This window comes from Tupaia chinensis, unplaced genomic scaffold (assembly GCF_000334495.1).
Source record: "Tupaia chinensis unplaced genomic scaffold, TupChi_1.0 Scaffold000407_4, whole genome shotgun sequence".
Lineage (NCBI taxonomy): Eukaryota > Metazoa > Chordata > Mammalia > Scandentia > Tupaiidae > Tupaia > Tupaia belangeri.
In genome coordinates this window covers 1,118,889-1,130,100 of record NW_006159912.1, presented here as the reverse complement: position 1 = coordinate 1,130,100, position 11,212 = coordinate 1,118,889, and the positions used below count along the sequence as shown (strand labels likewise).

General features: G+C 41.3%; 1 pseudogene; it reads left to right on the top strand.

Moving 5' to 3' along the window:
- Window positions 1–2,522: 2,522 nt before the first annotated feature.
- Window positions 2,523–3,820, top strand: LOC102474261 (SIN3-HDAC complex-associated factor pseudogene; annotated as a pseudogene).
- Window positions 3,821–11,212: the final 7,392 nt, after the last annotated feature.

Here is an 11,212-nt window from a genome sequence, read left to right as displayed (position 1 = left end):
TGACCATCAGTTGATGCGGCACAGCAGCCATCTTGTGATTGGCAGGAATGGTGTTGTGGGGATCTGCAGCGTGACTTATCCTCAGGTATCTGGCTTCCCTAAGAATGGTAGGGTAGTTCCTGTTCTTCCCTGAGGTAATGCAGGGCTGGTAACCATCATCTTCTCACTGTCAGTAGGTAGAGAAAATCCTTCTATATAGTATATTTCTCGATTGGTTTAAGACAGCTAAAGATTCTTTCTGTTGCTTATGGTTGCAAGTTCTTAATTCTTGTTTTGGGCTTCAGCTTGCTGGCCCGGAGGCCACACGTCCACCCCAGAGAGCGGGGTGGCGGGGGTGGGGGGGCTTGTCCTCAGTTTTAATGGTTATTCTCCTAGTCTTTTCAGTTTCTTGGACTAATTCAGGGATTTTGTCTTCAAGCTTAGAGATTCCTTCTTCTGTGTGGTCTTATTGACTGTTGATATTTTTGAGGGAGGTTTTGACTTCCTGCAGCATATTCTTGATCTCTAGAAGTTCTGTTTGATTCTGTTTCAGCTTATCTATCTTCTTATAAAGTTCCTGTATCATGTCATAAAAGGATTTGCTCATCTCCTGCAATTCGTTCTCTATTTTGTCTTGCATGTTGTTGAGTGTTTTACAATAAATATTCTGAATTCTTTTTTTGTACTTTATACATTGTTGGTGAGGCATGATGATCCTTTGAGGGGAAGTATTTCCTATTTCTTTCGGCTGTTTTGATTTTTAGTCATTTGGTGATACTATTTCTTCTTACTTCTTTAAGATATGTTTCTGTAGCTGTGTGGTCCTGCAGTTCTTTATGATACATGTAAGATCTGTGCCAACTTCATTCCTCTGTTGTGAGTGGGAGTGTGGAATCCATAACAGGAGTTTAGGGTTTAGGTATTCAGAAGGGAGTTTCTCTCCTTTTACTGCCAAGGGAATTATGGAGAAAGCATTCCTCTAGAGTCTCTTATTTTCAGGTGTTTGGTTTTTTGTATACTTAAGCCTGACTGTTCCCAGTATGGCAGGAGGTTGCACTGATAGATAGAATGTAAGGTGGTAGACCAATTTGCATGGTGTGCTTGCACACTAAGTGGGCCAAAGAGCCACTTCTCCCCCATATCAGACTGAGAAGGGCTCCTTGCTATCAGCTTGTTTTGGGTCTGTCCATTGGTCTTGGATGTGTGAGGGGTATCCATTCAGCACACATGGGGCCAGCAACCCCTACCTCCTATGTCTGGGATTGCAGGGTCTCCCTGTTGCTCCTTTTCTGGGATTGCAGAACAAGCTCTTGGTTCTTGCAGGCAGGAGAGCCACTTCCCCACATCAAGCTGCATGAATGTCCCTGGTGATGAGTTCAAGCTGAGTAGCTTGGCTTGGATCTGCCTGTTCATCCTTCTATCTCTGAGATTGTGGGGTCTTCTTACTGCTGCTTCTTCCTCTGGGATGGCAGGAACCAGCCATTAGTTCTTAAAGGCTGGAGAGCCACTTTTCCCTGTAGATTGTTATGAATTTGAAGTAAGTATAATGATAGAGAAGCTGACCAGTAAAATGCAATTGAAAGTCCAGAAACAGAAGTACCTATGTATGAAGCTATGGCATGTGATATGGTTTATATGTCAGCTCCATGGAGAAAGGAGAGACTATTTTAAAAATTAGGCCTAGAAAAATGGCAATCCATATGAAAATAAAGATAAATTTGGACCCTACCATTACACAATTTACAAAAATCAACTCCAGATGGTTAAATATCAAAAGTGTCTTTTAAATTTTTAATAGAAAATCTATTAATAGATGCATTTTTTTAAACTTTGGAGAATATTTTAAAATCTTTTATCTTAAACAGGACACAAAAGTTTTTACTATGCAAGAAAAAAATGGATAAATTTGTATTGAGATGATCAGGTTTTTTTAAAAAGACAACTCAAAAACAAGTTACAAATCAAATAACATATCGTAATATACAAGCTAGCAGGGTTGGTATGTGAATACATTAAGAATGCCTTTCTATCTGTGGGAAGGTAAATTCTTGTTGGAAATGATTCAGAATGTGTTTCCCCACACCATTGACTTTGAGTCTGGCCTAGTAACTTCCTTTGCTAGCAGATATGACATGTGCCATGCTCCAGATGAAGCTTTGAAAGCGTTTCAAGTTTCTGCCTATTCTCTTTGTCTTAGACCCTCTTCCAGAAGAATGACATGTCCAAAGCAAGACCTGCACCTTTAGCTGGGGCCCCGCAATTAGAAAGAAATGTGACAGAGACTTGAACATCTGTTCTATTTGATACAGAAATGCATTTGGCCTATAGACTTGAAAGCAAAACAGAAATGTTATAATCCACTGATATCTTGGGGTTGCTTGTTACCGCAGCAAAAGTTGATCAATACGGAAATGAATACCTAGACGTGAGGTATTGCTCCAGCCAAAGCATAAAATGAATGCTTTTGGCTTTGAAGCTGAGCAGTGGGAAGCAAAGAAATTATTATAGCGAGCTAGAAAAATGTCAGTCTACATAATGCAGTAATGAAACATTTGATAAGGTTGTCACCTGTGATAACTTCAAAGTTGGAAAATAAACTTACTGATGCTGTGGCTTTGGAAGAAGAGGCTCTGAGACAGAACATTGTTAGTGTGAATTATCTGTTATATTTCATGAAGTACGGTACTATAAGAAAGAGGAGATCGGCAAAAACTTGACTCATTTGCAAGAGAATTGAAAGGGAGCACAGAAAGTCCAGAAATTCTAGGGCTCACAGAGTTGAAAGACATGATCATCTCTTATTTCTACTCTTGCTCATGAAATATTCTCAAAATAACTGATCAAAATAAAGCTACGTCCATTAACACTCAGCCTGGAGACCAAGACCAAACCCACAGGATAGCTGTCATTTCCTTTGCTATGACCGTTGGTTAAGAATAGAGTGCTCCCTGTGAATTATGTCACCTAGAAATAGTGACTCACACAGGGAGATAGGTCTCATAAGGCCTGATGGTGTCGAGTATTTAAAATTACAGCTAGAGAGAGAGTGAGGCTGGTCTCAAAATGGCAGCTGGGGAGGAGGAAGCCCCTGGGGGGGGGGGTCTGGCCTGGCGTGTACTCTGCATCCCGTTGCGTGTGCAATGGGTGCTTTTGGAAAGACTTCCCAGAAGAAAAGGTGCTTGATTTTCACCAGCCAAAGATGTGTAGACATATAGAAGACTGTTGTTGTATTTGAGCAAAATCCTCCAGTTCTCGACTCACAGTAAATGGTCTGAAAAGGACTTCCAAAGCTGTTTTGGGTTGCATGAAACCTGTTCAGGAGACATCTGCACTGCCCGTGTCCTGCTTGTGAAAAGATGGAAGACGTTGACAGCAGGATTGGGAAAACAAAACAAAACAAACAAAACTGGAATCATGTGGTGGATACAAGGGCAGGACCCGGTCTAAAGACTACATTGAAACCAAAGAAAGTGAAAACTCTATCTGGAAACAGAATAAAAAGCAACCAGATCAGTAAATGGCAGAAAGGATTTAAACGTCACAATTCCAGTGCTCACAGTACCACTTCAAGGACCTCCCTTGCACAGTCTCCTCATTATGGTGACAATCAGATGATGACTCAGATACAGAAATGGCTTCTGGCTCCAACAGAACACCATTTTTTTCCTTCTTAGAGCTTACATACTAGGAAAGACAGGAAATGCGTTGTGGGATTATCGATAAAGGCCGCTTTGGGGAGGTCCTCATCAGCACACATCTATCCCAGCCTTGCTGCAACTCTAAGAGAGCCGCTGCAGAGAAGCTCTTGGAGCACCTGCCTATTTCGACTCAGGAGTGGTGACTAAGGTGGATGTAGAAGGGAATAATAAATGATTTAATTTTGAAAAGACCGCAAAGCTACCAGCTGACCCTCTTATGTTTAACTTGGATACCTGCTATTCTGCCCAAAGACAATTTCTAGAAGAGTCCTGAATGGATTCTCCCCCCACCCAGTCCCACACACTTCAAAGCCAGTGTCTAACTTAATAAAAGAAAAAAGAGGCGTGCATAATATTTACGATGCCGAGTATTTCATAGGAGAGCTGAATACTGCTGTCAAGTGTTCGTTAAAGTCTATTTTTTTTTTAATTCCTTTCCTTTTTTTGGGGGGGGAAGAGATTTTCACTATAGGGTGCGTGCGCTCGCCAGACAGACAGAGAGAGACATAGAGACAGAAAGCGAGAAATCACCCCCCAGGGGGGATGGTCATGCCGCAATCCCTTCTCCTCCGTTCTCCTCTCGGGATCTTGGGCATGCACGCACACGTGCCTGGCGTGAGTTTTAAGCCACCGGGTCCAGGACGCGAACCGCAGTCGACTACGTGGGAGTCCAGCGACATAGCCATTACGCTAACTGCTGGTTCCCTTAAATTCCTTTTTAATGAATGAAACTAGGGGAATTTCAGGGGACAGAGATGGGATTTGTTATATGATAAATCATATGTAGTTTAGTTTAGTCCTTCTATATTGAGAATCAGTAGGTGGGGCATGTTTTAAAGCTGGTTGACTACCCTTGTTTTCCCTCATAATAACATATTTATAATAACTCACTAACATGGACTTGCCCCTCGGTAGTTATTAGTAATTGTGGAATATTAAGGTCTTGCCAAGGTTCTGATGATTTAAACTTGTACTACTGATTACTAAGCAGGGCAGACAGCTTTCTGGTACAAATACCTTAAAGGAGAAAGTAATTTACAAATATACAGAAAGGGAACTTGACTGCATCTGTTGTATCCCACGTCACCTCCTTTCATTAATATTTGATAAAAATATGAATTTATGTGACACTTCTAAAGCAGAATTGAAAGCTCCTCTTGGGAAAATGGCAAGACAGGGAAAGACGTTTCTGTAGAAAAGCATCAAAGCATTACCACCCAGTGGAGAGCACCCTCGAGTAAAAATGTCAAACTACCTGGAAACTACAGTGTGCGAGTCTTCAGGAAGGCACAAAACAAAGGTTAATGCTTCTGGGGACACATTTCTTAGAGGGTTTGCTGAGGTTTTTGTGCGTTACCCAAAACAGTGTTTTATGTGCATTGTTTGGTGACTTCACTGAAAATCTGCACAGTTCAGTTTTAGCTCCGGACGACTTCCGTTGACCTTTGTGAAGGTTTTATCTGTGTAGAGTGGGTGTCTGACTTAACCTATTAGGGTTTCTGGGCTCCACCCTCCCACTCGATTTAAAGTAAAATTTACTAAAAGAAAAGAGGTGCATGAATGCTCCGTGGGTTGCTCTAGGTTTGGCTTCTTTTAGTTAGGTTTTCTGAACATGAGCTATTCTGAATAGTGAGTTCTCAACAGCCTCTCACTTGAACCCAAACCCAAGTACTCCCGTGGCCTTTTTTCTGTAATTTCAAGAAAAATATTACCGGTTCAGACTCTTTATCATAAAGAGGAAAGAACACTTCATTTACTTTACAATAACAAGACTCAGTGCTTATCTTTTTAAATTGGATTTGGAAAATCGGATGGTATATCCTTAATGATGGAGCCACTTCTTAATCTAAAGTTAACGTTTTATATTCCTTTGGGAAAGAAATGTTCATGCCATGAGCCACCATCTACCCAGACTCCACAGTGAGTTGAGTGGCTCTCCCATGGCCACTGAGGTGTATCATGAGTCCAGCCATGCTCATCCTCTTGAGTTATTTTAAAAGTTTTTTGGTTCCTTTTTGTACATTTTGGCTGCAGTATTGGTGGTGGAATATACTATCATATGAATCATCTACTTCTGTATTTATTTATTTATTCCTAGACCTCAGCCACAGTCTTTTTCCTTCCACCCACCTCTCTTTGCCTGTAGGATGTCGTCTGTACCTCTCTCTGCTTGCGCTGTAGGTAGCCATGCACTTTGTATTACTATATCAGACATCTACAAATCTATTTTGTACTTTTTATACTGTTGGATACTTATAATAAAAACTTTTACTAGGGTATTGAATAAATTTAGTCTTACTAGAAAGAAAAAAAAGTGAATTGTGGGTGAGGCCACTGACACTTCCAAGAGAGTTCTTAAAGGAGTAAGGCTGCTGAAAGTCCTGCCAATCTATATTAAATAAGATTGATTTTTTAAAAGACATTACATTGATCTTGAGCACCAGCATTCTATAGGAGGAAGCAGGCTAGCAATATTAATAATAAAAACACAGATACTGCTAACATCCCACCCCCCAAATGGCAAAAACCAAGCAGATGTTGCACAGAAGAGGAAACGCATGGCGGATAGAGGACATTATCACATAACAGTGAAAGCTCTGACTCCACAATTCCACTTTTATCCACCTAGTGGAAGTCTTGCACATGTAAGAATGTTTAGGACTATGTACAGTGGCAAAAATCTGGAAAACGTTTAAATGCCCATGAAGAAAGAGAGAGGAAAGCACTTCAGAGCTGTCAGGGGAATGTAAGGTGCATTTAAACTTTAAAGACCTGAGGAAGGCATGAGCCGGAGCCTTTGTTACTTCCACGGTCATGTAAACAATCTGACCTGAAAACAGTTGCAGTATGAGCACCCCCACTTTGGTTACAATACTCTAGTTCAGGAAGTGAAGAATGAGGATAGCCAATCAGTTACCTGTGTTCTTTTACTTACACATTAAGTTATTTTTACTTATTTTAAGTTAACATGCCATCATTGTGTATATTTGTGTTGACAATGTGATTTTTTTCCCCCAAATGAGTACAGTGTGCAATGATTAAATCAGAGTAATTAGTATTATTAAAAGAAAAAAAAAGCCACCTTAATAGATTATAGGTTTTTTTTAATAATTACTTATTTAATTTTATTTATTCATTCATTTATTTTAATTTGATCAGAGAGAGATACAGAGAGAGAGAGAGAGGGAAAGTGAGAAAGCAAGCCATCAGGTCTGGTATTCAAACCACGGTTGGCCATGTGGGAGGGTCCAGCACCTTAACCACCATGCCACCTGCTAGTCCCCTTAATAGAGTATAGTTTTAATAGAGTAAATCTTTTTTTTTTTTTTTTGAGAGGTTTTTGCTATAGGGCATGTGTGCTCACCAGACAGACAGAGAGAGACAGAGAGAGACAGAAAGTGAGAAATCACTCCCCCAGGGGGATGGCCACGCCACAATCCCTTCTCCTGCATTCTCCTCTATGGGATCTTGGGCACGCATGCACATGCGTCCGGCGTGAGTTTAAGCCACTGGATCTGAGACTCGAACCGCGGTCAACCACATGGGAGTTCAGCAACATAGCCATTACGCTAACTGCTAGTCCCAATAGAGTAAATCTTAACACTACTTAAATCACGCAGTTGTCCCTGGACTTCCAGACAACTCTGGCTAGCCTCATGGTTAACTTGGTATTAAAGTTCTGGAAAAGGAAAGTTGTGTGTACAAGAACGGGAACCTGATGTACACAAATAAAAGTGGAGGCATGAGGTAGGGAAACAATTCGAGTTGGTTACATTCTGAAGTGTGCCTGCTTTAACGGTTTAAAACGCCAGCTGTCTGTGATTGACTGAAGCCTAGCTGCTGTGATTGGCTGTAACTGAGTAACCAGCTCAGGAAACAACAGCCTAACGTAGATTTCGGCTTCTCCATAGGAATCCAAGTGTGAGAGTACAGCAGTGGTTTTAGGTCAAAATAGTTTAACATTAAATTAAATACCATCATCCTCAGCCATTATTACTTTGCTTTGGGAGCTTGTGTTATTTTAAATGGGCCAATGTAAATTCTTGCCAAAGAACTTGTAATCATTCTTCTAGCTCTTGGTTATAAAATTAGTCTTCTTGAAGATTATTTTTCAGTGCACACATTCTTGGCTTCTGGAATTTGTGTCGCCCTGGTGAATTGTCCCAAGCCCTGGCTCATATAAACTTCTTTCACTTCTCTTTCTGGTTGATAAGAGAATAAATGAAGTCATATATTCACCCGGAGGAATTTTCTATAGCATTTTTAAAAATGAACTGCAACAATACTCAGTAATATGGATGTATATTAACCAAATACTGTTCAGCAAAAACAAAACAAAACAAAACAAAACAAAACAAAACAAAAAAACACAAAAAAACAAAAATCCAAAACCAAAAAAAAACTAGTACCTTTGGTCCAGTGAGGTGATGTGGTGAAGGCAGCTGGATCCCACATGGCTGACTGTGCAGTTCAAGTCTTGGACTTGGTGGCTTGAAAAACTTGGCAGTTGTGTATGCATGTGTACCCAAAATCATGAGAGGAGAACGGAGCAGACATAGCTGCAACATGGCCATCCCCCGGGAAGGTGGTTTCTCACTCTCTCTCCCTCTCTCTCTCTCTTTGTCTCTCTCCGGTGAATGCATACACAAATAGCAAATTAAAACAACAACAACAACAACAACAAACTAGGTACGTTTAGAGTATGATACACTTTTATAAGGTAACAATAACTAGAATTAAATGTATATACATTTTTATGAACACATATTAATTACATTAATTGAATTTATAGAAAAAGGAATTCAAGGGAATTAAAGACGTTGGTTACCTTGGGTTGAAGAAGTCAGGGAAAACAGTACCGAGGGAAAATATGGTTAGATGTAGGTTATTGTCAAGGCTCTCACTTTTGTTTTCAGTGGTGGCTCATCTGAACTTATGGTATGATGAATAATAACTAAAACTTAAAAAATAGTTTTATTTATTTACTTTTTTTTCTTCTTTGCCAGAGGGTGTGTGTGCTAGCCAGAAAGAGACAGAACAAGAAGAGGGAGAACGCACCCCTTCTGGTGCATGGTCACATCACCATCTCCTTTCCTCCATATCTCCACCCTGCTGGGATTTTGAACATGCATGCACATGTGTCTGGTGTGTTTGTTAAGCCTGCAGAGTTCAAGACTTTGGAGCCATGATTCAAACGGCAGTTGACCACGTAGGATCTGACTCCTTTAACCAATAGGCTACAGGGCCCAGCCCTTTCTTAAAGGCATTGATTGTGGGGAACCAGCAGTTAGCGTAATGGCTATGTCGCTGGACTCCCACGTAGTTGACCGCGGTTCGCGTCCCGGACCCGGTGGCTTAAAACTCACATCGGGTTCGTGTGCGTGTGCCCAAGATCCTGAGAGGAGAATGGAGGAGAAGGGATTGCGGCGTTACCATCCCCCCTGGGGCGTGATTTCTCGCTTTCTGTCTCTGTCTTTCTCTCTCTGTCTGTCTGGCAAGCGCATGTGCCCTATAGCGAAAAACCTCTCCAAAAAAAAAAAAAAAAGGCATTGATTGTGAAGTCTAAAAGGATCCTTAGAAGTCTGCTTGTTCTCCTCCTTTATTTTCCAAATGAGACAAGCCAAGTTCAGATGAGGTAAGAGAGTGACCTAACAGGTACTGTAGCCCCTCCTGGAGATGGGAGCTGTTAAATTTGTTCTTCTATAAATCTCTTGTCTACCCAGCTGACAGAGTAATCCTATTAAACGAAGTCAGATCATATCCCTGACTAAATTTCACAACTAGTTTTCTAATACACATAGGATAAAATTCAAAGTCCCTACTTTAGTCTACCAATCCCATAAGTTGGTCTCTGCTTTCCTCCCAGACTTCATTTCCTGCCATTATGCCCCCTACAAGTTTTGCACACCACCTGTGATGAGATTTTTTTTGAGAGGTTTTTGCTACAGAGTGCATGCGCTCATCAGAAAGACAGAGACTGAGAGATAGAAAGCGAGAAATCACCCCCCGGGGGGATGGCCATGCCGCAATCCCTTCTCCTCCATTCTCCTCTTGGGATCTTGGGCACACATGCACACGTGCCTGGCCTGAGTTTAAGACACTGGGTCTGGGACTTGAACCATAGTCGGCTACGTGGGAGTTCAGTGACATAGCCATTATGCCAACTGCTGGTCCTGTGATGATCTTTTTGTGGAAAATTCCAGGCTAGTCCCTACGTGTAGTAGATGTTGCCCATACCCAGCTCACATCCGTCAATCTTGCCTTCCATTTCAGCGTGCATCAATTGACATCAGCTTTGAAGTCTGCTCTGCCCGTGAGCAGGGCAGAAGTGCCAGGGAGTCCCTATCAGTGGCTGACAGAGGCTGGGTATTTATCCCCCTTCCTCCTGTGAGGGACAACTCAGGTGTGTGCTCTCACCACACAGCCCACGATGGGACTCGCTGGGTGACATATCCTTTAATAAGTGCATCCCTTTCTTGGGTTGCTCTCTCACTCCCTTGCTCACTTTCTCTGTGCCTGTTGAGTTAATCACTTTCATCTTTGTGTCTCATTCGGGAGGTACAGTAAGCGAACATACATCAGGCCTTCATGGTTGCTGTTCTCTGCCTAGAATATTCAACCTCTCCATTTTATATCTGCTTGCCATTCAGGTGTCAGCTCAGACAGAGACTCTTTAATACTCCTTCTAGTCATATCCTTATGTAATGTTTCCTTCATTGACTTAACCTATTGAAATGATCTTGTTTATGTATTAGGTTGACTAAAGATGACGTCTCTCCCATAAGGTATTAGCTTTCTGAGGATAAATGGCCTTGTGTGTTTTGGCTTCTAGCATGTAGAAGAGTGCACAGCACATAGTAGGAATCCTTTAAATATTTGTTGACTTAATTAGTGCATATTTGTTGCCGGGAGGGATGTCAAATACTGCATCAGGAGTAAGATATACAGTAGCTGCAGTGTATGCATTTCTAACTGGAGCAGTGATTGCTGGCTTGTAAATGGATACTGCTTTTGTATTTTTGAGTGGTTGATTCTCTTCAGTGGGCTTAATCTGCTCCTGAGTACTTTAAAGTGCTCACAATTGCTCTGCTAATTACAAATCCCTATCAACTCGCCATTAAAGCATATCTTCTAAGTACTCTCGCCTTGATAATACTGTTAGAAGGAATTATCTATGGGTGAAAGTAAGGGAACCACATTTATGTAATAACAGTTTTAAATTCAACTTGCCTTTCTATTGACACACCTGAATTAGTAAAGCCAGGCTGCATTTACCTGCTTACTTCCTGACACAGGTGAAATGTTGGCAGGAGGAAATGTCGAATGGAGGCTAAAAAGAAATGCTTCTTCTTCAATCCTTTGGAGAAAACACATCCTATTACATGGCCTGGACACACATCAGATTCCTTCAGCATGAACTGGTTTCAACATGGGACTAACTTTTGGACTGCAGGGCTGTGGCTGGTGAGATCAGACCATCTTTTTTTTTTTTTTTTTTTTGTGAGATTTTCACTTTACGGTGTGTTGCACCTCCC